Source organism: Loxodonta africana, chromosome 10 (assembly GCF_030014295.1).
Source record: "Loxodonta africana isolate mLoxAfr1 chromosome 10, mLoxAfr1.hap2, whole genome shotgun sequence".
NCBI lineage: Eukaryota > Metazoa > Chordata > Mammalia > Proboscidea > Elephantidae > Loxodonta > Loxodonta africana.
This window is the reverse complement of record NC_087351.1, coordinates 68951207-68978718: the sequence shown is the minus strand read 5'-3', so window position 1 is coordinate 68978718 and position 27512 is coordinate 68951207.

Below are 27512 nucleotides of genomic sequence, written 5' to 3'. Positions count from 1 at the left end.
GGTCTGCACTCCCCACCACCACACAATCAGCTGCTGAACAGTGAGAAGCAAGCTTGTACCACTCCCCATCAGATACCCCCACCCATCTGGCAAGAAGCTGTGAATATTCCAACACCACTGGACCAACATTCGGAGGCAGACAGCACCAGCTCAGTCCTCCCTCAGCCACCTCACTAAACCAGTGAACAGTGAAGTGGGCTTGCCTATCCTGCTGCTGCCCTCCCCACCCAGACAAGGTGGTGAGAGCTATCATGCCAACAGATGCACAAGCAGCAAAACACATCCAACCCACTCAGCCTGACATATCAAAACAAAACAAAAAAGGAGGATGAAAAAAACAAACATACAATAAACAAAGAAAATAATACCTTAATGTCTCAGAGACAGTGGAGAGTGTCAAAACATTTAAAAAGCAGGACAAGATGGCTCCAGTAGGTGACCAAAACAAAGAATCAGATAACCTTCCAGTAGAAGAAAAGGCAGTGAAACTACCTGATATGGGATTCAAATATTTAGGAATCTCCAAGAGACTAGGAAAGAGATCAAGGAAAACACAGACAAAACCAAAGAAAAAATAGACAAAATCATGGAAAACACACAATGCAATAGAAGGATTCAGGAAAATAATACAGGAATGAAACATCAAAATAAACAATTAGAAATCACACAAAACAGCAACTAGAAACCCAAAAGATAAACAACAAAATTTAAGAAATGAACAATTCAACACAAGGTTTTAGGAGCAAATTTGAAACAATGGAAGACAGAACCAGTGAGATTGAAGACAAATCCACAGACACCACTTTGAAAAAAAATCAGAGAAAATAATGAAGAAAACCTAAGAACTATGTGGGACACAATCAAGAGCAAAAATATGCACACGATCAGAGTTCCAGAACAGAGGAGAAAATGGAAAACACAAAGAAGATTGTTGAAGATTTGCTAGCAGAAAACATCTCTACTAACATGAAAAATGAAAAGCTGACCCTCCAAGAAGTTCAATGAACCCCATATAGTATAAAGCCAAAAGAAAGTCACAAAGATATATCATAATCATACTTGCCAAACCCAAAGACAAAGAATCCTGAGAGCAGCTCAAGAAAAACAACAAAGTCATATACAAAGGGGAAGAAATAAGACTAAACTCTGATTATTCAGTAGAAACTATACAGGCAAGAAGGAAACGGTATGACATATATAAAACCTTGAAAGAAAAAAGCTGCCAATCAAGAATAATATATCCTGCAAAATTCTCTCTTAAGTATGATGGTGAAATTAGGACATTTCCAGATAAACAGAAATTAAGGGAATTTGTAAAAATCAAACAAAACTTATTAGAAATATTAAAGGGAGTCCTTTGGTTAGAGAACCAACAATATCAAACAACAACCTGAGTCTAGGATGCAGAACAGCATCAGCCAGATACCAACCAAAGTAAAGAACCCTCAATAATAAAACAAAGTTAAAGGCTTAAAACAAGGAAACAGAGACATCGATGTCAAAACAATAAAAGGGGGAATAAACATGTAGGTGTAGAGCTTTCAAATGCAGAGGAAGTCAAAGCAATATCAAGTAATAAAAGATTAGCTGAAATTTAGGAAGATAAGGATAAATTTCAAGGTAGCCACAAAGGCAGTAAACAAACCTACTCATCAAAATAAAGAAGAAAAACATAAAGTCTCAGTAAACACAAAATAACAAAAGAAAAGAAAATCCACAATCAAAGGAACTCAGCAAGAGGATCAAAGAAAATGTCAGCACCAGAAAAAAAGCACAGAATGACAGCAATAAACTCGTACTTGTCGGTAATCACACTGAATGTAAATGGTTTAGCTGCACCAATAAAGTCACAGAGACTAGCAGAACGGATTTAAAAAAAAAAAAAAGCATGACCCATTAATATGCTGTCTACAAGAGACGACTTAGACACAAAGACATAAATTATTAAAAATCAAAGGATGGAAATATATATCAAGCAAACAGTAATCAAAAAAGAGTAGAAGTAGCAATACTAATCTCAGATAAAATAGATTTTAATGGAAAATCAACCATAAAAGACCAGGGAGGACATTATATAATGATTAAAAGGACAATGCACCAAGAAGACATAACCCTAATAAATATCTATACACCCAACAACAGGCCTCCAAAATATATAAAAGAAACTCCAGCAACACTGAAAAGGGAAATTGACAGTTCCACAATAATAGTAGGAGACTTCAACACACCACTCTCAGTAAAGGACGGAACATCCAGAGATAAACTCAACAAAGATATGGAAGATCTAAAGACCAAAATCAATCAACTTCACATCCTAGATATACATAGAACACTTCACCCAACAGCTGGAAAGTATACATTCTTTACAAATGCACATGGAACATTCTCCAGAATACACCACATTTTAATCCACGAAGAAAACTTCAATAAAACCCAAAGCATCAAAATAATACAAAGCATTCTCACTGATCACAATGCCATAAAAGTAGAAATCAATAACAGGAATAACAAGGAAAAAAGAAACCAAATACACGCAAACTGAATGACACCTTGCTTAAAAACAACTAGATAGTAGGAGAAATCTGAGAGGGAATCAAAAAAATTTCTACAGTCAAATGAGAATGAGAATACATCATACCAAAATCTTTGGAGCACAGAAAAAGCAGTGCTCAGAGGGTAATTTATAGCAATAAACACGCACATCAAAAAGAAAAATGGGCCAAAATCAAACTTTAGCACTAAAATACAAACAAATAGAGAACAGCAAAAGAAGCCCAGAGACACCAGAAGAAAGGAAATAATAAAGATCAGAGCAGAAATAGATGAAATAGGGAACAGAAAAACAATAGAATGAATCAACAACACGAAAATTTGGCTCTTTGAAAAGATCAACAAAATTGACAAACCATTGGCCAAGATGAAAAAGAAAAACAGGAGAGGAAGCAAATAAACCAAATAAGAGAAAAGAAGGGAGACATTACAACAGACCTAACTGAAATAAAAAGGATCATAACAGAGTACTTTGAAAAATTGTACTCCAACAAATTTGAAAACCTAGAGGTTTGGACAAATTTCTAGAAACACACAACCTACCAAAACTAAAATAGAAATGTAAACAGACCCATAACAAGAAAAGAGATTGAAGAGGTAATTTAAAAAACCTCCCCACAAAAAAAAAAAAAAAAAATCCTAGCCCAGATGGCTTCGCTGGAGAATTCTACCAAACATTCAGAGAAGAGCTCAACACCAGTAGTACTCAAACTATTTCAGGGAAGGAAAGAATATCCCTGAATTCATCCTTTGAAGTCAACATAACCCTGATACCAAAGACAGGCAAAGACATCACACATACACAAAAAAAATTACAGTCCAATATTGCTCATGAATATAGATGCAAAAATTCTTAACAAAATTCTAGCCCATAGAATTCAGCATCATATCAAAAAAATAATACACCACGAACAACTGGGATTCATACCAGGTATGCAAGCATGGTTCAACATTACAAAATCAGTCAACGTAATCCACCACATAAATAAAGTAAAAGAAAAGAATCACATAATCATTTCAATCAATGCAGAAAAGTCATTTGATAAAGTCCAACACCCATTCCTGATTTAAAAAAAAAAAAACTCAGCAAAATAGAAATACAAAAGAAATTCCTCAACATAGTAAATGATGCTATATAAAACCAACAGCCAGCATCATCCTCAACAGAGAGAGGGTGAAAGCATTCCACCTGAGAATACGAACAACACAAGGATGCCCTTTATCACCATTTCTGTTTAACATTGTGCTGGAAGTCCCAGCTAGAGCATTAATGCAAGAAAAAGAAATGATGGGCATCCAAATTGAAAAGGAAGAATTAAAACTATCCCTGTTTGCAGATAATATGATACTTTGTATAGAGAACCTCAAAGACTATAAAAAAAAACTAATGAAACTAAAAGAAAGGTTCAATAGCGTAACAAGGTATGAGATCAACATACAAAAATTAGTTGGATTCCTGTACACCTACAAGGAGAACTTTGAAAAAGAAATCAGAAAAACAATACCATTTATAACAGCCCCTGAAAAGATAAAATACTTAGGAATAAATCTAACCAGGGACTTAAAAGACCTATACCAAGAAAACTACAAAACACTATTGCAAGAAACCAAAAAAGACCTACATAAATGGAAAAACATACCATGTTCATGGATAAGAAGATTCAACATTGTGAAAATGTTAATTCTACCTAAAGTAATTTACAAATAAAATGCAACCTCCATTCATATACAAGCAGCATTCTTTAATGAGATGGAAAAACTAATCACCGTCTGTCATGGATTGAATTGTGTCCCCAAAAGATATCTGTCAACTGGGCCATGAGTCCCAGTATTTTGTGATTACCCACCGTTTTATGTGATTTCCCTGTGTGTTGTAAATTCTATCACTAGGATGAAATGAGATGAATGAGTGACAGTTATATTGATGAGATATACAAGACTAGAGTGTGTCTTAAGTCCATCTCTTTGAGATACAAAAGAAGGAAGTGAGCAGAGTCGGGGGGACCTCATACCACCAAGAAAGAAGCACCAGGAGCAGAACACATCCTTTGGACCCGAGGTTCCTGCACTGAGATGTTTCCAGACCAAGGCAAGACTGATGACAAGGACCTTCCTCCAAGAGCTGACAGACAGAGAAAGCCTTCCCCTGGAGCTGGTGCCCTGAATTCGGACTTTTAGCCTCCTGAACTGTAGGAGAACAAACTTTTCTTTGTTAAAGCCACCCACTTGTATTTCTGTTATAGCACCACTAGATGACTAAGACACCATCTTTATATGGAAAAGAAAGAAGTCTTGGATAAGCTAAGCATTAATGAAAAAAAGAACAAAGTAGGAGGCCTCACACAACCTGGTCTCAGAACCTACGATACAGCCACCACAGTCAAAACAGCCCCGTACTGGTACAATGACAGACACATAGACCAGTGGAACAGAATTGAGAATCTAGATGTAAATCTATCCACCTATGGTCAGCTGATCTTTGACAAAGGATCAAAGCCCATTAAATGGGGAAGATACAGTCTTTTCAACAGATAGCACTGGCAAAACTGGATGTCCATCTATAAAAAAATGAAACAGGACCCATACCTCACACCATTCACAAAAACTAACTCAAAATGAATCAACAGTCTAAATATAAACCTAAAACGATAAACATCATGGAAGAAAATATAGGGACAACACTAGGGACCCTAATGCATGGCATAAATACAATACAACTCATAACTAACAATGCACAAACACCAGAAGAGAAACTAGATAAGTGGGAGCTCCAAAAAATGAAACACTTATACTCATCAAAAGACTTCACCAAAAGAGTAAAAAGAGAAACTACAGACTGGGAAAATTTTTTGCTATGACATATCTGACAAGGGTGTAATCTCTAAAATCTATAGACTACTTCAACACCTTAACAACAAAAAGGCAATCCAATTTAAAAAATGGGCAAAGGATATGAACGGACACTTCATCAAAGAAGACATTCAGGCAGCTAACAGACACATGAGGAAATACTCCCAATGATTAGCCATTAGAGAAATGGAAATCAAAACTACAATGAGATACCATCTCACTTTGACATTAGGCCACAAATCAAAAAAATAAAAATAACAAATATTGGAGAGGTTACAGGGCGATTGGAACTCTTATGCACTGCTGTTGGGAGTGTAAAATGGTACAACCACATGGCTCCTCAAAAAGTTTGAAAACGGAAATACCATACGAATGAGTGTTCCCACTACTAGGAATATATCCTAGAGAAATAAAACCAATCACGTGAATAGACTTACACACACCCAAGTTCATTGCAGCATTATTAACAATAGCAAAAAGGTAGAAACAACCAGGCAAAAAAAAAAAAAAAAATTTTTTTTTTTAAAAACACCACAAAAAAAGAAAATTACAGACCAATGTCACTCATGAATATAGATGAGATGGGTCCCATCCCATTCAGAGCAAAGGAGAATGAAGAAAATCAAAGACACAAGGAAAACACTACTCCAAAGGACTAATGGACCACATGAATCAGAGCCTTCACCAGCCTGAGCCTAGAAGAACTAGATGGTGCCTGGCTACCACCACCAACTGCTCTGATGAGAATCACTATAGAGGGTCCCAGACAGAGGAACTGAAAAATACAGAACGAAATTCAAAACCACCAAGAAAAAAAGACCAGACCCACCGTTCTGACAGAGCTGGAGAAACCCCCCAGACTACGGCCCCCAGAAACCCTGGTAGCTCAGAGCTGAACAATAGCACACATGAGAAACGTGCTTCTTAGTTCAATCAAGTATACGAGACCAAGTGGGCAGCATCTGCCCAAAAGCAAAAGAAGGCGGAAAGGGACAGGAAAAATGGACAAATGGACGCAGGGAACCCAGGGAGGACATGGAAAGGCGGAGAGTGCTGACACAATGTGGGGAGTACAACCAATGTCACAAAACAAATTTTTGAATAAAAAAGTAATTTGCGCTGTAAACTTTCACCTAAAGCACAATTTAAAAAAACAAACAAAACTTTTTTTTTAAGTTTTTTTAATAAGTTTTCAGCAAAAACTCATTTGAAGTCGAAACATGGCCTGAACTAATATGAGATTATTTACTATCTTTATTTATGCCACTTAAAGTAAATATTACGTTTTACTGCAGTTGATTATGAGTGCTGTCCCAAACTCCACTGGAAAAAAAGGAGATATTCCATATTAAGCAGTACCTGCGTCATGTTGTTGTTAAGTGCAGTCGAGTTGGTTCTGACTCATAGCAACCGTATGTACCACAGAATGAAACACTGCCCGGTCCTGTGTCATTCTCACAGTAGTTATGCTTGAACCCATTGTTGCAGCCACTGTGTCAGTCCATCTCATCGAAGGTCTTCCTCTTTTTTCACTAACCCTCCACTTTACTAAACATGATGTCCTTCCTCAGGGACTGATGCCTCCTAATAGCATGTCCAAAATATGTGAGACATAGTCTCGCCACCCTTGCTTCTAAGAAACATTCTGGCTGTTATGCTTCCAATGCATCATATTATCTTTAAAATCTGAAACATTCTGAATTCTAAACTACATTTGACTCCCAGTGTTTAGGATAAGGAAGTTTGGATCTCTACTCTGCTTACATTCCATCGGCTAGAACTTAGGCATGTGTCCACTACAAAGGTATAAAAAAAAAATTTTTTTTTTTTTTAAAGGTACCTGGGAAATACAGCCTTTGTTCCTGGCAGCCTTATCTTAGCAATGATTCTATTTATGGCATGGGGAAGATTAGACATTGGGGCACAGCCAGTAGTCTCTGACACAGTCTTGATTTGCTTTTCCAAAGCCTTATCCTAAAGCCCCACAGAGCCTCTGGGTAGTACCGGAATAAGTAAGATTTGTTCCTTTGGTTTTCTGTAACTAGATTGGACTGGGTTCAGAAGACCCAGTTTTGAATTCAAATGTCCCAGGCATTGCTGGTTACTCTTATTCCTATGGAATGCCTTGGCTTCTTAGTTCTTCCTTCTGCAAAACTACCTCAACCTCACCAATGATTCCTAGTCTCATAACACATTCAGGACAAGATCTTTGGTTCCAACTGCCAGAGTGTCTACAATCTGGGACTGTCATGTTGTCTGACAACCAATGTCCCTTTGACCTTACCTGCCAGTAGAGATGAGACATCCCCAAAAAGAATGTCCAAGAAACTATCTTCCAAAGAAAAATACCCATATTCAAAAGTTATCTGTTTGAATCCATCAAACTCCATCAGATACAAGTTCTACTAATCTCAAAAATAATAATAATTGATTCAATTTCAGCTCTGGCATAGAGATAGCATTATATTGTATTATATTATGGAGAATAAAAGGTGTTTTTCTCTGATTATTGCAATTGGACACAAAACAATTTTTAGTGAGTGTCAAATAAAGGAAAACAAGTTAAAATTAGATTTTATTTTCAACTCAGAGGCTAGAGAAATTCAGACTATGGAACATATTTTAAGAAATGGTTGGGGGTGGTATTGTGAAAACCCAAACCTGGCAGTTCTGAAGAAATTGGGAAAATCTAATTTTTCCTCAGGCGTAAATGAAATGCAAGATAAGCAAGAAAGAGACAGTCACAGACAATAAAAAAAAAAAAAAGTCAGCCCTTGGCTTGGGTGCGGTAAACTGTAAATAGATCAATGTTTTTACGATGTATGAGAATAGCCTGCTTGGTCTCTGGAATCCTGCTTCATCATATGTGTTCCTTGTTGATTCCTACAAGAATGCGCTTTTGAATGTCCATTAAATCGTCGAACAGAGATGCCAAATTTTGAGTGTTCCATGGATTCTTTTTTAACTTTTGAAATGGTGATTTGTGCAACTATTCCAAGTAATGTTAAATAGGTAAGCATTCTGGGGAGTGTCAATATTGTTCAGGCTAAAAGCTAAGTGTAACATAAATGGAAAAATGGACTGTACTTTGTGCATTTCCATAAATTTTAATGCCCAGTTTCTATTGATTGCTGTACTTTTTTGCAAGGAAAGGGAAAAATCACACATCGTATTATATATTTCCCAGCAATGCAAAGTAATTTTTGTAACACCTTACAAATAATCCATACCGATATTAAGCTTACAGTGTTGGGAGGAGGAGGAAAGAGTGAACTTAATTTGAATTTACAAAGTCTCTAAATGATAATTGAATCACAAGTCTGGATTATAATTCTAGGAGCAACACTTGACTTGGTCAAAATCACTGTTATGAAGAGATGCAATTTTTACACAGTACTTCACATTGATTAAGTAATGTGTGAAAATGAAAAAAAAAACTATTTGAATCTTAATCACAGTCATTTGCATGAAATAAAAGTCTGTGTCAGGGGAATACACATTATAATAACTCCTGGGTGTTTTGGTTGCCTCAGTGAGCAAAGAAGTTGTATGCATTTTTTTCATGCTGATATACAGAATTCTTTTTATATTTATTGTATCTTTGAGTGTACAAGAATTCGGCAATATAGGATTTTGGCTGGTGAGAGACGACAACTGATTAACTACCTCGACAATGACTGTAATTAAAACAGATGTTTGATAATGCATGCACCGAAATTAAACTAGGAACATTCAAAGAGAGAAAAGAGAAATAGGAATTTGATATGAACCTCATTCTCAGTCAGGCTCTTCATTAGATGGAAAGGTAATAATAAATGGGGGAATGAACTTCAGACAAATTCTGCCAGTCTCTCTTCTGAATACTTCTCTCCTTACTGCTATATGCTTGGGGTGCTTGTAACATAGGAAACTGAGGTTCTTGCTCAGGTAATTTCCCTCTAAATCGTATCTGGGACTAGTCTTCAAATCTACAGATCCTATTTTTCTGCACCAGCGTGTGTATTAATACTTCCAACTTTACCGCTCTTTTGGGTCTTCAGAGTCCGGACATAGTGTCTCCAAACTCTGGAGCTAGTATCTCTGCTGCCTTCTTCAGACCCCAGAAGTCAAACTCACGTTTTAATAACCTGACATCTTCTACTGGGTTGATATTCATTTCTCATGATGTTGAGCTGAGCTTTTTTGTTGTTTTCTTTTCTTTCTTTAATTTTGATTATCTACTCCTACTTGTGGCTAATATTATCTAGGAATAGAGCTTTCAGCTTCTGAAGGTTTTTATATTCCCTGTTTTATGGAAGAGAAGAGAAGAACCTAAATTAAGCAGGAATTCTTATACCTAAGATGTTGAAAATTCCATAAGACAGTAATAGCTATTTTTCCAAATTAATAAGTCTAATTGTTCAAAACAGGTGAGAAGAAGAAAGCTGCTAGGAGCATCTCCAGATATGGAGTATGATGAGGGAGAAATGTGGAGCAGAGATAGGGAGGTAATGGATGTGGAAATGTGTGTAACTGGAACTGAACAGTAATAATATAATTATTATTATATGCATATGTATTTCATTAAAACTCAGTAAAGAATGAAAAGAACATTAAAAAAGACTATCATTTCAGTAACAGCCAAAAACATTGCGAGCTCACAAACATAAACTCAATCTCACCTTTGAGAAACAAATTCTCCTAGCAGATTATGTCGTCTATAACTTCTCAAAATATATCTACTGAGACCAGTGCGTGAAGTTATTACACACTCAAAAAATTTACGGTGTTGCAAAATGCATGCTTTCCTCCTCCACAACAGCACTCTTTCAATCTCAGAATCTAGGAGTTTGCTTTGATTCTTTCCTCTTCATTTTCTGATAGATCACAGGCATTACACAAATACCTACTGAAGAAAACAATCTCTCCTTCCAATCTCACAAAATCTGCTTCTTAGAAAAAAACACAAATCTTCCTTTGTATATCTTCTACTACTAGCCTAGTACCTTGAAGTTCAAAAATACTACCTCTCTTCCTCTTCATCTGTCCAGAGTCTCCCCCTTCTCCAAGTCTCATTCAGATTTCTTCTCTCACAAAAAGGTTTCTATGATGACTTCAGGCCAGGATGCTTTCTTCCTTTTCTGCATTCCTATTGCATTGATAGACAATATCCCCTAGTTTTGTGTATATCTAATCTTCTTTCCTTCCTTCCTCGACAAATATTTGTTTAGCACCTACTGTGTTCTGAGCTATGAGTTGGAATTGACTTGATGGCCGTGGGTTCGGTTTTGTTTTGTTTTTCATGTTCCAAAAGAAGGAGCCTGGCAGTACAGTGGTTAAGCACTGGGCTACTAACCCAAAGATTGGCAGTTTGAACCCACCAGCCACTGTACGTGAGAAAGATATGGGAGTCTCCTTCCATAAAGATTTACAGCCTTGGAAACCCTGTGTGGCAGTTCTGCTCTGTCCTATAGGTTGTTATAAATTGGAATAGACTCCACGGCAATGGGTGGGATATGGGTGTTCCAAGTAGAGCATTTCCTAGATTTATCCAACAGCATTCAGCAGCATCGTACCAGGTAGCATAGTAAGCATGAGATACATATATGCATTGATTTTTCAAAGTGGTTTATTGAGCCACCCTCTGTCACCCTGAATGATCCAAACTAACTCATCTACACTATTCTCTCAGCATATATTTAACCCATTCTTTTTATCAGAAGATTAGACCCCAATACCATTAAACCCACTCCATGCTTTCTGATAAAGAGGAAAGCAGGTGGATCTATGCCAGAGCAGCAAAAGCCTGTTTGTGAAACTTGTTTCAGTTACTAGTTGTACCTGTCTCCATGTGTACTTTTGCTCACATTCCTTAACTTTCTTGTGCCATCATATCCCCTTCTGTAAAATAAAGATAATAATATATGTCATGCCACCCCCCAACCCACCTACAGTGAGGGCTAATAAGATAATAGCTATAAAGCACTTTAAGCTCATCCAAAGAAAGGTACCACACTGTATAAAAATGTAAAAAATTATTATGCAACTAATCAGATTCAAATACAGGTTGCAAATAGACCTGCAGAGTGTTGAAATGAAGCCTCGGGGACAGATGCTAATGCTTATTTGCCCTGCATGCAAGGTAGCAACTCTGGAACTTTCTCTTACTTGAATTAATATCAGAAAATATATTTTAAATGCACTCTTTAAAGAATGGTGGGGAGGTTATGCCTGCAGAACAAAGATGAACTCAAACAGCCAGAATTTAGATCCCTGCCATTTGCTCCCGTTTGAAGAGGCACCACCTTTGAATTTACACACAAACTACAAGAACTCAAACTCTCTACATGGATAATGGCAGGATGAAGAAAAATTCTACCCTTCAGCCTGGAAGCTCTGTGAGGGCAGGAACTGATTTATTGTTTACCTTGAATAATGCCTCGGACATAGTAGAGCTCAATAAATATTATGTTCTCTTGTTGCATGAATGAGTCTGACTTTCTAGCCTCCGAAAGGAGAGAGAGGGCTAAAATAATTGGGCATAAACAGGCCCAGTCCTTACTTGTTTGAAGAAGGTGCTGAGAAATTACATCACCCTCAGGGCTGCTTGTGTAACAGGCACATTACGTGGGCATTGCCCTGGATTCTTGAGTCCACAGGGCTAGGTGTGCTCAAGAGCAAAGATCATCTTAATCTCTCATTCTGTTGCAGTGTGCAACTTTGAGTATACATGGTATAAATAGGAAACATGCAAGGACTTGGAACATAGGGCTAATGTGTGGAGTTAGGTATTATTGACCTCCCAAAATTTTCCCAAGAATTTGGATCATGGATGCTACTAGAGGAAGCTGTTGTTGTTGTTGTTAGGTCACTTTCAACTCATAGTAACCCTATGTACAACAGAACAAAACACTGCCTGGTCCTATGCCATCCTCACAATCGTTATTATGCTTCAGCCCATCGTTGTAGCCTCATTAAGGGTCTTCCTCTTTTTCACTGACCTACTACTTTACCAAGCATGATATCCTTCTCCAGGGACTGATCCTTCCTGATTACATGTCCAAAGTATATGAGATGTAGTCTCGCCATCCTTGCTTCTAAGGAGCATTCTGGTTATACTTCTTCCAAGACATATTTGTTCATTCTCTTGGCAGTCCGTGGTATATTCAATATTCTTCACCAACACCACAATGCAAAGGCATCAATTCTTCTTTGGTCTTTTTTATTCATCGTCCAGCTTTCCCACGCATATGAGGTGATTGAAAACACCATGGTGTGGATCAGGTGCACATTAGTCTTCAAGGTGACATCTTTGCTTTTTAACACTTTAAAGAGGTCTTTTGCAGCCAACTGGCCCAATGCAATGCGTCTTGATTTCTTGCCTGTTGCTTCCGTGGGCACTGATTGTGGATCCAGGTAAAGTAAAATCCTTGACAACTTGGTCCAGTTGTGATTTTTGTTTTCATTATGTTGAGTGTAATCCATACTTTATGTTGAGTGTAATCCATACTAAAGGCTATGGTCTTTGATCTTCACCAGTAAGTGCTTCAAGCCCTCTTCACTTTCAGCAAGCAGGGTTGTGTCAACCGCATAATGCAGGTTGTCAATGAGTCTTCTGTCAATCCTAATACTCCATTCTTCTTCATATAGTCCAGCTTCTAGTTAGCCTAAATTCATGTAGAGTTAGAGTAGTACCATAAGAGAAAAGGAATAGGATTCTGAATGTCCTTTAGAGGAAAGAACGTATTAAGATATGTCTGATATACCTAAGTGGCCATGACTGAGGCCATGCTGCAAGAACAGAAGGATTACTAAGAGGAAACTCTCCACAAGGAAGAGTTAGGATGGGTGATGACCAGACTTAACCCCAGAGGCTGATCATCAGGCTTGTGCTGATTTCAATCACACTGTACAGTGAATGCTAGAAACTCATCCCAACACACACCATGGGTGTAGTTTGGGGAGAAATTTGGATGCTTATGAATTCAAAGAATTGCAACACTAGACAGTGAGTCGGAGTCTAGGAAGTCGTGCTGTTGAAAACCCCAATGGAGGATATCAAGGCAGAAAGGAACATCCTCCCTTTCGAGGGATGAAACTACTTGGACTCTGATTCAGCGGGGGCCCGTGTAGGAGCCAGCGGTAGAGAGAGTAAGAGTGAAGGCAAGCAAGGACCTGAAGAATAATATCAGCCCTAATTATATATGCAGCAAATAAAGCCAATTGAACATATTTTTTCTGGAAGAAAGGGAGAGAGAGAGGAAGGATCCGGATCTGGCTTCACAAAACTGGAAGAAATGCTTAAGCCAAGACTTCACACAGAAGTGGCTACCTGGCTTACCCTGTAGTGGGGAGCAAAGTCCAAGTTCAGATTAAAGACAGAAGGAAGTATTTTCTCAGTTTAGCAAAGAGGCTTAACCACTAAAGCCAGATTTTCAACAAAAATACTGAGAGACAGTGACAGAGAGGAAAGTTTTCTTACTTCAGCTGTTCAGGTCCCCATGCCTCCTCCCCATTTCTGCTAGGCAATTGGGGAACAAAAAGTACCAAAGCCTTACATCACAACTCTCAGGCTAATTTTCCAAGGGGAAAAGTCAAACAAAGCCTAAGTAAATATGAAGAGAAATTAAAAGAGAATCCTTTGCACGTAGTAATATAAAACTGACCTGGGTAAAAGATGAATAACCAGGGAGGGAAAAAGTTATGTGACTTATGCAATGATTACATAGAAAAAAAGGGAAGGAAGACAGAGAGAAAAAGAGGAGGGAAGGAAGGAGAGAAGGATAGAGAGAGAGAGGGAGGAAGGAAAAAAAGAAAGGTTAGTGAATACATAGAGAGAAGAGGCACATTTGAAAGAAAAATAGGAAACAAAAAATTTTGATAAAACAAATGATTCACATCTCAGCATAATTGAAGAGAACATGAACTCTGTGTAAGATGATATCAAAAACAAGAGAATAAATGAACAATGAAATTTAAAGGAAGCTGGCAGTGGTAAATGGAAAAAATAATTTCACTGCAGAAATAATAAATGATTTAGAAACATCGAGAAGCAGTATTGGCAATGCAGAAAACTGAGTCAGTGATTTGGATGATAGATTTGAGAAAATCACACAGAATGAAAAGGAAAAAAAATTACTACAGAGAAGTTAGTAGTTATGAAAGACAGCCAACCTAGTTACAAAGTACAGGTAATCGCTCTCCCTGAAATAGAGAAAAGAACAGATATTTGAAGATGTAATAGAAGAAAATTTTTTTGAAATCATAGAACAGCTGAATCTTTGGATTAATTCTATCATTAATCCAGGACATTTAGTGCTGAAATTACTGAACTTCAAGAATAGAAAAAGAACCCTTCAAGCATCCAGGCACACAAAGCAAATCAAAGGAGGAAAACACTAGGCTTGCCTCAGACTACTCCATAGCAATATTTAAGGCCAGAGGGAAGGGGAGTAATGAAGAATCTTGAAAGAAAAATCATATGATCCAGACAAGCTGTTGTTCAACATGTAAAAATAGCATCAAAACTCTCAAATATGTGATCACTCAGTAGACATACTACCTACAGTTCCTTCTTGAAAAATCTATTTCATGATAATATATCCAACCAAAAAATAAGTCAAAATAAACAACTCAGAAATGGAGAAGCTTTGGCACATAAGAACTCTCAGTAAATATTAAATAAATTTAAACATTAAATTGTCTAAATAATGATCATTATTACACCTATGTACAATTATAAAGTATACGATAAACACTAAAAATCTTGAAATAAAAGTAAAATTATATATGTATGTGTGTATATATATATATATATATATATATATATATAAAGTGTCCCACAGCTATTAACAAAAACAGACGGCTAGAAAAAAAAGAGGAGCTAAAAAGAAATAAAGTGAGCAAATTTCCTTATGGTCACTAAGGAGTTAATAGAAATTTTAATTTTCAAAATTGATGACTGAGAAATACGGACTTATGTATGCTATTTAAAGTTATAAAATTTGCTGCTAATAGAATGAAAAATAGCATATACGTTTAATAACATAATGCTGACAAGGTTGGTAGGGGTGAGGCTTGGGAGTAAAATAAGATTATTTACAGTAGAATGTATTTTATTCACAATGTCCAGGACTTAACCTGTTCCAGAGTAAAGACAGTTTACACATGTAAATTCCACAAGGCCTGACTAACCAAGAAGAAATTTTAGCACCAAAGTATGGTATATAATATGGTAAATAAAGCAAGTTAAGAAATAAATGATCTTTAAAAATACGTATATCTTGAATATCTCCTTTTATTATAGCATGCCAAACAATTGAATATTAAATCATCTGTCATCATTTTATATCAATTGGAAACATCTGGGCTTACCTAGATGCAGAAAAAGTAGCACTGAGTAACGTCTTAAGTATTTAGTAACATAAACACAATAAATGGATTTTACGTATCAATTATTTTGTGAAACGCACACTTATTTCCTTAAAAACAGAGGGAATGAAACAAGCGGCCATCTAAGATGCATCAATTGGTCTCAACCCACCTGGATCAAAGGAGAATGAAGAACACCAAGGTCACACGATAACTCTGAGCCCAAGAGACAGAAAGGGCCACATGAACCAGAGACTTACATCATCCTGAGACCAGAAGAACTAGATGGTGCCTGGCCACAACCGATGACTGCCCTAACAGGGAGCACAACAGAGAGCCCTGAGGAAGCAGGAGAGCAGTGGGATGCAGACCCCAAATTCTCATAAAAAGACCAGACTTAATGATCTGACTGAGACTAGAGGAATCCCGGCGGTCATGGTCCCCAAACCTTCTGTTGGCCCAGGACAGGAACCATTCCCGAAGACAACTCATCAGACATGGAAGTGACTGGACAATGGGTTGGAGAGAGATGCTGATGAAGAGTGAGCTACTTGTATCAGGTGAACACTTGAGACTGTGTTGGCATCTCCTGTCTGGAGGGGAGATAGGAGGGTAGAGAGGGTTAGAAACTGGCAAAATTTTCATGAAAGGAGAGACTGGAAGGGCTGACTCATTAGAGGAAGAGTAAGTGGGAGCATGGAGTAAGGTGTATATAAGCTTATATGTGACAGACTGACTTGATTTGTAAACATTCGCTTAAAGCTCAATAAAAATTATTTAAAAAAAAATAGAGGGAAAGAGGAAGGAGCATCATGCAAGAATATATACCCATTATACCCATGGCCATTGAGTCAATTCTGACTCATAACAACCCCACAGGACAGAGTAGAACTGCCCCATAGGGTTTTCAAGGAGTGGCTAGTGGATCCAAACTGCGAACCTTTGGGTTAACAGCCAAGCTCTTAACCACTTCACCACCAGGGCTCTATCATGCAAGAATATAAATATATGAAAATTGTGTTCATCCAGAAATCCTGGTTTGTCTTCACATAGTGGAAAAATCACTAATCATCAGGATATATTGTAACAACTTCAGCAAACCAGAAAAGAGAAGGAATGAAGCAATAGCTGTCTTGGAAAAAAGGCTTCTTTCTGCTCTACTGTGCTGATCTTTCCTTTCTCAAATTTCTTTCAATATGTGCATATATAGAATTCATGACTTGGTAGCAAATCACTTTTTTTTTTCTTGAAATTTATGAATTTTTAAAATAATTTTTATTGTGCTTTAAGTGAAAGTTTACAAATCTAGTCAGTCTCTCACACAAAAACTTATGTACACCTTGCTACATACTCCCAATTACTCTCCCCCTAATGAGTCAGCCCGCTCTCTCCCTCCACTCTCTCTTTTCCTGTTCATTTCACCAGCTTCTAACCCCCTCTACCCTCTCATCTCCCCTCCAGGCAGGAGATGCCAATACAGTCTCAAGTGTCCACCTGATCCAAGAAGCTCACTCCTCACCAGCATCCCTCTCCAACCCATTGTCCAGTCCAATCCATGTCTGAAGAGTTGGCTTCCGGAATGGTTCCTGTCCTAGACCAACATGAGGCCTGGGGGCCATGACCACCAGGGTCCTTCTAGTCTCAGTCAGACCATTAAGCCTTGCCTTTTTATGAGAATTTGGGGTCTGCATCCCACTGCTCTCCTGCTTCCTCAGGGTTCTCTGTTGTGTTCCCTGTCAGGGCAGTCATCGGTTCTAGCCAGGCACCATCTAGTTCTTCTGGTCTCAGGATGATGTAGTCTCTGGTTCATGTGGCCCTTTCTGTCTCTTGGGCTCGTAATTACCTTGTGTCCTTGGTGTTCTTCATTCTCCTTTGATCCAGGTGGGTCGAGACCAATTGATGCATCTTGGATGGCTGCTTGCTAGCATTTAAGGCCCCAGACGCCACACTTCAAAGTGGGATGCAGAATGTTTTGTTAATAGATTTTATTATGCCAATTGACTTAGATGTCCCCTGAAACCATGGTCCCCAGACCCCTGCCCCTGCTACACTGGCCTTCGAAGCATTCAGTTTATTCAGGAAACTTCTTTGCTTTTGGTTTAGTCCAGTCGTGCTGACCTCCCCTGTATTGTGTGCTGTCTTTCCTTTCACCTAAAGTAGTTCTTATCTACTATCTAATTAGTGAATACCCCTCTCCCACCCTCCCTCTCTCCCCTCTCTTGTAACCACAAAGAATGTTTGCTTCTCAGTTTAAACTATTTCTCAAGTTCTTATAATAGTGGTCTTATACAATATTTGTCCTTTTGCAACTGACTAATTTCACTCAGCATAATGCCTTCCAGGTTCCTCCCTGTTATGAAATGTTTCACAGATTCCTCACTCTTCTTTATGGATGCATAGTATTCCATTGTGTGACTATACCATAATTTATTTATCTGTTTATCTGTCGATGGGCACCTTGGTTGCTTCCATCTTTTTGCTATTGTAAGCAGTGCTGCAATAAACGTGGGTGTGCATATATCTGTTCGTGTAAAGGCTCTTATTTCTCTAGGGTATTTTTTTTTTTTTTTATTCTGAGGAGTGGGATTGCTGGATCTTATGGTAGTTCTATTTTAGCTTTTTAAGGAAGCGCCAAATCAATTTCCAAAGTGGTTGTACCATTTTATATTCCCACCAGGAGTACATAAGTGTTCCAACCTCTCCACAGCCTCTCTAACATTTATTATTTTGTGTTTTTTGGATTAATGGCAGCCTTGTTGGAGTGAGATGAAATCTCATTGTAGTTTTGATCTGCATTTCTCTAACGGCTAATGATCGTGAGCGTTTCCTCATGTATCTGTCACCTGCCTGAATGTCTTCTTTAGTGAAGTGCCTATTCATATATTTTGCCCATTTTTTAATTGGGTTATTTGTCTTTTTGTAGTTGAGTTTTTGCAGTATCATGTAGATTTTAGAGATCAGGTGTTGATCAGAAACGTCATAGTTAAAAACTTTTTCCCAGTGTGTAGGTAGTCTTTTTACTCTTTTGGTGAAGTCTTTGGATGAGCATAGATGTTTGATTCCCAGTTATCTAGTTTTTCTTCTGCATTCTCAATAATGTTTTGTATACTGTTTATGGCATGTATTAGGGCTCCTAGCATCGTCCCTATTTTTTCTTCCATGATCTTTATCATTTTAGATTTTATATTTAGGTCTTTGATCCATTTTGAGCTCATTTTTGTGCATGGAGTGAGGTATGGGTTTTGTTTCATTTTTTTGTGGATGGATATCCAGTTATGCCAGCACCATTTGTTTAAAAGACTGTCTTTTCCCCTTTTAACTGTTTTGGGGCCTTTATTAAATATCAACTGCTCATATGTGGATGGATTTATGTCTGGATTCTCAATTCTGTTCCACTGGTCTATGTATCTGTTGTTGTACCAGTACCAGGCTGTTTTGACTACTGTGGCGGTATAATAGGTTCTAAAATCAGGTAAAGTAAGGCCTCCCACTTTGTTCTTCTTTTTCAGTAATGCCTTATTTATCCAGGACCTCTTTCCCTTCCATGTGAATTTGGTGATTTGTTTCTGCATCTCATTAAAGAATGTCCTTGGAATTTGGATCAGAATTGCATTAAATGTATATAGGTTGCTTTTGGTAGAATAGATATTTTTATAATGTTAGGTTTTCCTATCCATGAGCAAGGTATGTTTTTCCACTTAAATCTCTTTTCGTTTCTTGCAGAAGTGTGTACTATAGTTTTCTTTGTGTAAGTCTTTTACATCTCTGGTAAGATTTATTCTTAAGTATTTTATCTTCTTGGGGGCTACTGTAAATGGCGTTGATTTGGTGATTTCCTCTTGGATGTTCTTTTTGTTGGTGTAGAGGAATCTAGCTGATTTTTGTATGTTTATCTTGTGTCCCAATACTCTGCTGAGCCTTTCTATTAGTTTCAGTAGTTTTCTGGAGGATTCCTTAGGGTTTTCTGTGTATAAGATCATGTCATCTGCAAATAGAGATACTTTTACTTCTTCCTTGCCAATCTGGATGCCCTTTATTTCTTTATCTAGCCTAATTGCTCTGGCTAGGACCTCCAACACAATTTTGAATAAGAGGGGTGATAAAGGTCATCCTTGTTATGAATTTTTTTATAACATGAAGCAACTTCTAGAAACTATTTCTCATCCACTGTAAACTTTCTATCTTGCCTATGTTACTGGACTACGGCAGTCAGAATTATAGAAGAGTTCTGAAGTTTGGATGCTGCTTCCAATGTTTAGACTCCTGATAAACAATCTCTACTGTTAAAAAACACTGTAACAAAGAAGGCATTAAACTCATGAAACATAAAGACCAACATAAAGCTAAATATGTGTGCTATGATAATATATAAAAATGCTACGAACACCTAAAAAATCTTGAGAAGAAAGCAAAACCCAAGTTTACATAGTATACTAAATAATACTGACTGGGAGGAAAGTGATATAAAACATACATTAAAAAAAAAAAAAACCCACTGCTGTTGAGTCAATTCTGACTCATAGAGACCCTACAGGACAGGGTAGAGCTGCCCCACAGTGTTTCCAAGGAGCACCTGGCAGATTTGAACTGCTGAGCTTTTGGTTAGCAGCCGTAGCACTTAACCACTACACTACCAGGGTTTCCAAAACATACGTAGCCACTATAAAGTGGTCAAGTAGGTACTGCTCAAAGGCCAGTTTTCCATGCATTGAAGAAATTAGTGTGTCACTTCATTGTATCAGAGTTTAAGGACAGAATAAGAACTTACCAGTTCTTCGCACAAAGCCAGCACAACAATACCAAAGAATCACAAAAATGGCATAGAAAAGAAAAACTACATACTAACTCCATTTATGAATAAGATGTAAAAATATCAAATAAAATATTAATATATTCTACTATACAGACCAAGCAGGGGTAATTTCAGACTTCTGAGGATAGTTCATTGAGTCCCAGTAGCACACTGGTGGTTTGGCTACTAATCAAAAGGTCAGCAATTCAAACCCACCAGCCACACCATGGGAGAAAGATGCGACAGTCTACTTCCATAAAGATTTTAAAAAAAAAAAAAAAACTGTTGCCTTTGATTCCAGCTCATAACGACCCTATACCTAAAACCTACTGCTGTTGAGTCGATTCCAACTCATAGCGACCTGGAGGACAGAGTAGAACTGCCCCATAGGGTTTCCAAGGAGCGGCTGGTGGATTCCAACTGCCGATGTTTTGGTTAGCAGCTGTAGCTCTTAACCACTACGCCAATGGCCCTATAGGAGAATAGAAGTGCCCCATAGGGTTTGCAAGGCTATGGTCTTTACTGAAGCAGATTGTCACATCGTTTACAAACTTCCACGTCTTTTTTCCCCGCAGGGCAGCTGTGGGTTCTAACCACCGACCTTTCCATTAGGATCTGAGCATTTAATCACAGCACCACCAGGGCTCCTTCTGTAAAGATTACAGCTTTGGAAGCCCAATGGGGGCACCTCAACTCTGTCCTGTAGAATTACTACGTATGAGTCAGCAACAGTCTGGGTGGATAGTTCGACAGTATAGTGTCTGTTAATAGAATTTAATATATTAATGGGGGCATTGGTGGTTCAGTGATAGAATTCTTGCCTTCCATGCAGGAGACCCAGTTTTGATTCCCAGCCAATGCATCTCATGCACAGCCATCATCCATCTGTCAGTGGGGGCTAACATGTTGCTGTGATGCTGAAGAGGTTTCAGCAGAGCTTCCAGGCTAAGAAGAACTAAGAAGAATGGCCTGGCAATCTACTTCAAAAAAATCAGCAAGGGCGGAGCCAAGATGGCGGACTAGGCAGACGTTACCTCGGATCCCTCTTACAACAAAGACACGGAAAAACAAGTGAATCGATCACATACATAACAATCTACGAACCCTGAACAACAAACACAGATTTAGAGACGGAGAACGAACTAATACGGGGAAGCAGCGATAGTTTCCAGAGCCTGGAGCCAGAGTACCAGTCAGGTACGGCACAAGCACAGAGACCTGCTCCACCCCCCTGAACTAACCCCGGGAGAGGGACCAGCCGGTTCCACGGGCGGCGTGGGACGCAGCCGGTAGGAGAAGTCCCCGGGAGGCAGTGACTGATCTTGGAGCAGAAAGAGCAGCATCCGAGCCGGAGAACCGTCCCGCAGGGATTTGGACTGCACGCAGGTACGCCATAAACACGGAGAGTTGCTCCACCCCCTGAACTAACCCCGGGAAGGAGACCAGCCGGGTCGCGCGGGCGGCGTGGGACGCAGCCGGTAGGAGAAGTCCCCGGGAGGCAGCGACTGGTATTGGAGTGGGGAGAACAGCGTTCCAGCCGGGACACTCGGTCGCGGCACAAGCACGGGGAGCTACTCCACCCATCTGAACTAACCCCGGGAGGGGGCCCACCTGGTTCACGGAGGCGGCACGGCCACACGGCTGGAGAGACGAGAAGTCCCCGGGAGGCAGCGACTGATTTTGGAGTTGAGAGTGCACCGTCCCAGTAGGGGAGCCTTGACGCTGGGCGTGGGGCTGGAAGCGGAGGATCTGACCGTGACTCCAGCGGGCCAGACCCCCTGGGGGCAATCTCCACACAGCCAGCACACATAGGCGACGCGCCCGCGGGAATCTCAGATATAACAGTCATTCCAAGCAAGACAAGCAACTCTGGCTATATTCTGAGGTGCTACTCTCCTATCTCTCTGTTCCCTCCCCCACCCTCCCCAGGCGGCTTCATTAACATCTGAATAGCCTGAGCCAGAGGGAGAACTCTGATAGGGATCTGACTGCAGTTTTTTTTTAGCGGATTTTCTGGAAAAACTAGTTTCCCAGTGATGGCTCGGAGACAACAATCCATATCAAACCACTTAAAGAAGGAGACCGTGACAGCTTCTCCAACCCCCCAAACAAAAGAATCAAAATCTTTCCCAAATGAAGATACAATTTTGGAATTATCAGATACAGAATATAAAAAACTAATTTACAGAATGCTTAATGATATCACAAATGAAATTAGGATATCTGCAGAAAAAGCCAAGGAACACACTGATAAAACTGTTGAAGAACTCAAAAAGATTATTCAAGAACATACTGGAAAAATTAATAAGTTGCAAGAATCCATAGAGAGACAACATGTAGAAATCCAAAAGATTAACAATAAAATAACAGAATTAGACAACACACTAGGAAGTCAGAAGAGCAGACTCGAGCAATTAGAATGCAGACTGGGACATCTGGAGGACCAGGGAATCAACACCAACATAGCTGAAAAAAAATCAGATAAAAGAATTTAAAAAAATGAAGAAACCCTAAGAATTATGTGGGACTCTATCAAGAAGGATAACCTGCGGGTGATTGGAGTCCCAGAACAGGGAGGGGGGACAGAAAACACAGAGAAAATAGTTGAAGAACTTCTGACAGAAAACTTCCCTGACATCATGAAAGACGAAAGGATATCTATCCAAGATGCTCATCGAACCCCATTTAAGATTGATACAAAAAGAAAAACACCAAGACATATTATCATCAAACTCACCAAAACCAAAGATAAACAGAAAATTTTAAAAGCAGCCAGGGAGAAAAGAAAGGTTTCCTTCAAGGGAGAATCAATAAGAATATGTTCTGACTACTCAGCAGAAACCATGCAGGCAAGAAGGGAATGGGACGACATATACAGAACACTGAAGGAGAAAAACTGCCAACCAAGGATCATATATCCAGCAAAACTCTCTCTGAAATATGAAGGCGAAATTAAGATATTTACAGACAAACACAAGTTTAGAGAATTTGCAAAAACCAAACCAAAGCTACAAGAAATACTAAAGGATATTGTTTGGTCACAGAACCAATAATATCAGATATCAGCACAACACAAGGTCACAAAACAGAACGTCCTGATATCAACTCAAATAGGGAAATCACAAAAACAAACAAATTAAGATTAATTAAAAAAAAAAATACACATAACAGGGAATCATGGAAGTCAATAGGTAAAAGATCACAATAATCAAAAAGAGGGACTAAATACAGGAGGCATTGAACTGCCATATGGAGAGTGATACAAGGCGATATAGGACAATACAAGTTAGGTTTTTACTTAGTAAAATAGGGGTATATAATGAGGTAACCACAAAAAGGTATAACAACTCTATAACTCAAGATAAAAGCCAAGAAAAACGTAACGACTCAACTAACATAAAGTCAAACACTATGAAAATGAGGATCTCACAATTTACTAAGAAAAACGCCTCAGCACAAAAAAGTATGTGGAAAAATGAAATTGTCAACAACACACATAAAAAGGCATCAAAATGACAGCACTAAAAACTTATTTATCTATAATTACCCTGAATGTAAATGGACTAAATGCACCAATAAAGAGACAGAGAGTCACAGACTGGATAAAGAAACACGATCCATCTATATGCTGCCTACAAGAGACACACCTTAGACTTAGAGACACAAACAAACTAAAACTCAAAGGATGGAAAAAAGTATATCAAGCAAACAATAAGCAAAAAAGAAGAGGAGTAGCAGTATTAATTTCTGACAAAATAGACTTTAGACTTAAATCCACCACAAAGGATAAAGAAGGACACTATATAATGATAAAAGGGACAATTGATCAGGAAGACATAACCATATTAAATATTTACGCACCCAATGACAGGGCTGCAAGATACATAAATCAAATTTTAACAGAACTGAAAAGCGAGATAGATACCTCCACAATTATAGTAGGAGACTTCAACACACCACTTTCGGAGAAGGACAGGACATCCAGTAAGAAGCTCAACAGAGACACGGAAGATCTAATTACAACAATCAACCAACTTGACCTCATTGACTTATACAGAACTCTCCACCCAACTGCTGCAAAATATACTTTTTTTTCCAGCGCACATGGAACATTCTCTAGAATAGACCACATATTAGGTCATAAAACAAACCTTTGCAGAGTCCAAAACATCGAAATATTACAAAGCATCTTCTCAGACCACAAGGCAATAAAACTAGAGATCAATAACAGAAAAACGAGGGAAAAGAAATCAAATACTTGGAAAATGAACAATACCCTTCTGAAAAAAGACTGGGTTATAGAAGACATCAAGGAGGGAATAAGGAAATTCATAGAAAGCAACGAGAATGAAAATACTTCCTATCAAAACCTCTGGGACACAGCAAAAGCAGTGCTCAGAGGCCAATTTATATCAATAAATGCACACATACAAAAAGAAGAAAGAGCCAAAATCAGAGAACTGTCCCTACAACTTGAACAAATAGAAAGTGAGCAACAAAAGAATCCATCAGGCACCAGAAGAAAACAAATAATAAAAATTAGAGCTGAACTAAATGAATTAGAGAACAGAAAAACAATCGAAAGAATTAACAAAGCCAAAAGCTGGTTCTTTGAAAAAATTAACAAAATTGATAAACCATTGGCTAGACTGACTAAAGAAATACAGGAAAGGAAACAAATAACCCGAATAAGAAATGAGAAGGACCACATCACAACAGAACCAAATGAAATTAAAAGAATCATTTCAGATTATTATGAAAAATTGTACTCTAACAAATTTGAAAACCTAGAAGAAATGGATGAATTCCTGGAAAAACACTACCTACCTAAACTAACACATTCAGAAGTAGAACAACTAAATAGACCCATAACAAAAAAAGAGATTGAAACGGTAATCAAAAAACTCCCAACAAAAAAAAGTCCTGGCCCGGACGGCTTCACTGCAGAGTTCTACCAAATTTTCAGAGAAGAGTTAACACCACTACTACTAAAGGTATTCCAAAGCATAGAAAATGACGGAATACTACCCAACTCATTCTATGAAGCCACCATCTCCCTGATACCAAAACCAGGTAAAGACATTACAAAAAAAGAAAATTATAGACCTATATCCCTCATGAACATTGATGCAAAAATCCTCAACAAATTCTAGCCAATAGAATCCAACGACACATCAAAAAAATAATTCACCCTGATCAAGTGGGATTTATACCAGGTATGCAAGGCTGGTTTAATATCAGAAAAACCATTAATGTAATCCATCACATAAATAAATCAAAAGACAAAAACCACATGATCTTATCAATTGATGCAGAAAAGGCATTTGACAAAGTCCAACACCCATTCATGATAAAAACTCTCACCAAAATAGGAATTGAAGGAAAATTCCTCAACATAATAAAGGGCATCTATGCAAAGCCAACAGCCAATATCACTCTAAATGGAGAGAACCTGAAAGCATTTCCCTTGAGAACGGGCACCAGACAAGGATGCCCTTTATCACCGCTCTTATTCAACATCGTGTTGGAAGTCTTAGCCAGGGCAATCAGGCTAGACAAAGAAATAAAATGTATCCGGATTGGCAAGGAAGAAGTAAAGTTATCACTATTTGCAGATGACATGATTATATACACAGAAAACCCTAAGGAATCCTCTAGAAAACTACTGAAACTAATAGAAGAGTTTGGCAGAGTCTCAGGTTATAAAATAAACATACAAAAATCACTTGGATTCCTCTACATCAACAAAAAGAACACCGAAGAGGAAATTACCAAATCAATACCATTCACAATAGCCCCCAAGAAGATAAGATACTTAGGAATAAATCTTACCAAGGATGTAAAAGACCTATACAAAGAAAACTACAAAGCTCTACTACAAGGAATTCAAAAGGACATACTTAAGTGGAAAAACATACCTTGCTCATGGATAGGAAGACTTAACATAGTAAAAATGTCTATTCTACCAAAAGCCATCTATACATTTAACGCACTTCCGATCCAAATTCCAATGTCATATTTTAAGGGGATAGAGAAACAAATCACCAATTTCATATGGAACGGAAAGAAGCCCCGGATAAGCAAAGCACTACTGAAAAAGAAGAAGAAAGTGGGAGGCCTCACCTTACCTGACTTCAGAACCTATTATACAGCCACAGTAGTCAAAACAGCCTGGTATTGGTACAACAACAGACACATAGACCAATGGAACAGAATTGAGAACCCAGACATAGATCCATCCACGTATGAGCAGCTGATATTTGACAAAGGTCCAGTGTCAATTAACTGGGGAAAAGACAGCCTTTTTAACAAATGGTGCTGGCATAACTGGATATCCATTTGCAAAAAAATGAAACAGGACCCATACCTCACACCATGCACAAAAACTAACTCCAAGTGGATCAAAGACCTAAACATAAAGACTAAAACGATAAAGATCATGGAAGAAAAAATTGGGACAACCCTAGGAGCCCTAATACAAGGTATAAACAGAATACAAAACATTACCAAAAATGATGAAGAGAAACCCGATAACTGGGAGCTCCTAAAAATCAAACACCTATGCTCATCTAAAGACTTCACCAAAAGAGTAAAAAGACCACCTACAGATTGGGAAAGAATTTTCAGCTATGACATCTCCGACCAGCGCCTGATCTCTAAAATCTACATGATTCTGGCAAAACTCAACCACAAAAAGACAAACAACCCAATCAAGAAGTGGGCAAAGGATATGAACACACATTTCACTAAAGAAGATATTCAGGCAGCCAACAGATACATGAGAAAATGCTCTCGATCATTAGCCATTAGAGAAATGCAAATTAAAACTACGATGAGATTCCATCTCACACCAGCAAGGCTGGCATTAATCCAAAAAACACAAAATAATAAATGTTGGAGAGGCTGCGGAGAGATTGGAACTCTCATACACTGCTGGTGGGAATGTAAAATGGTACAACCACTTTGGAAA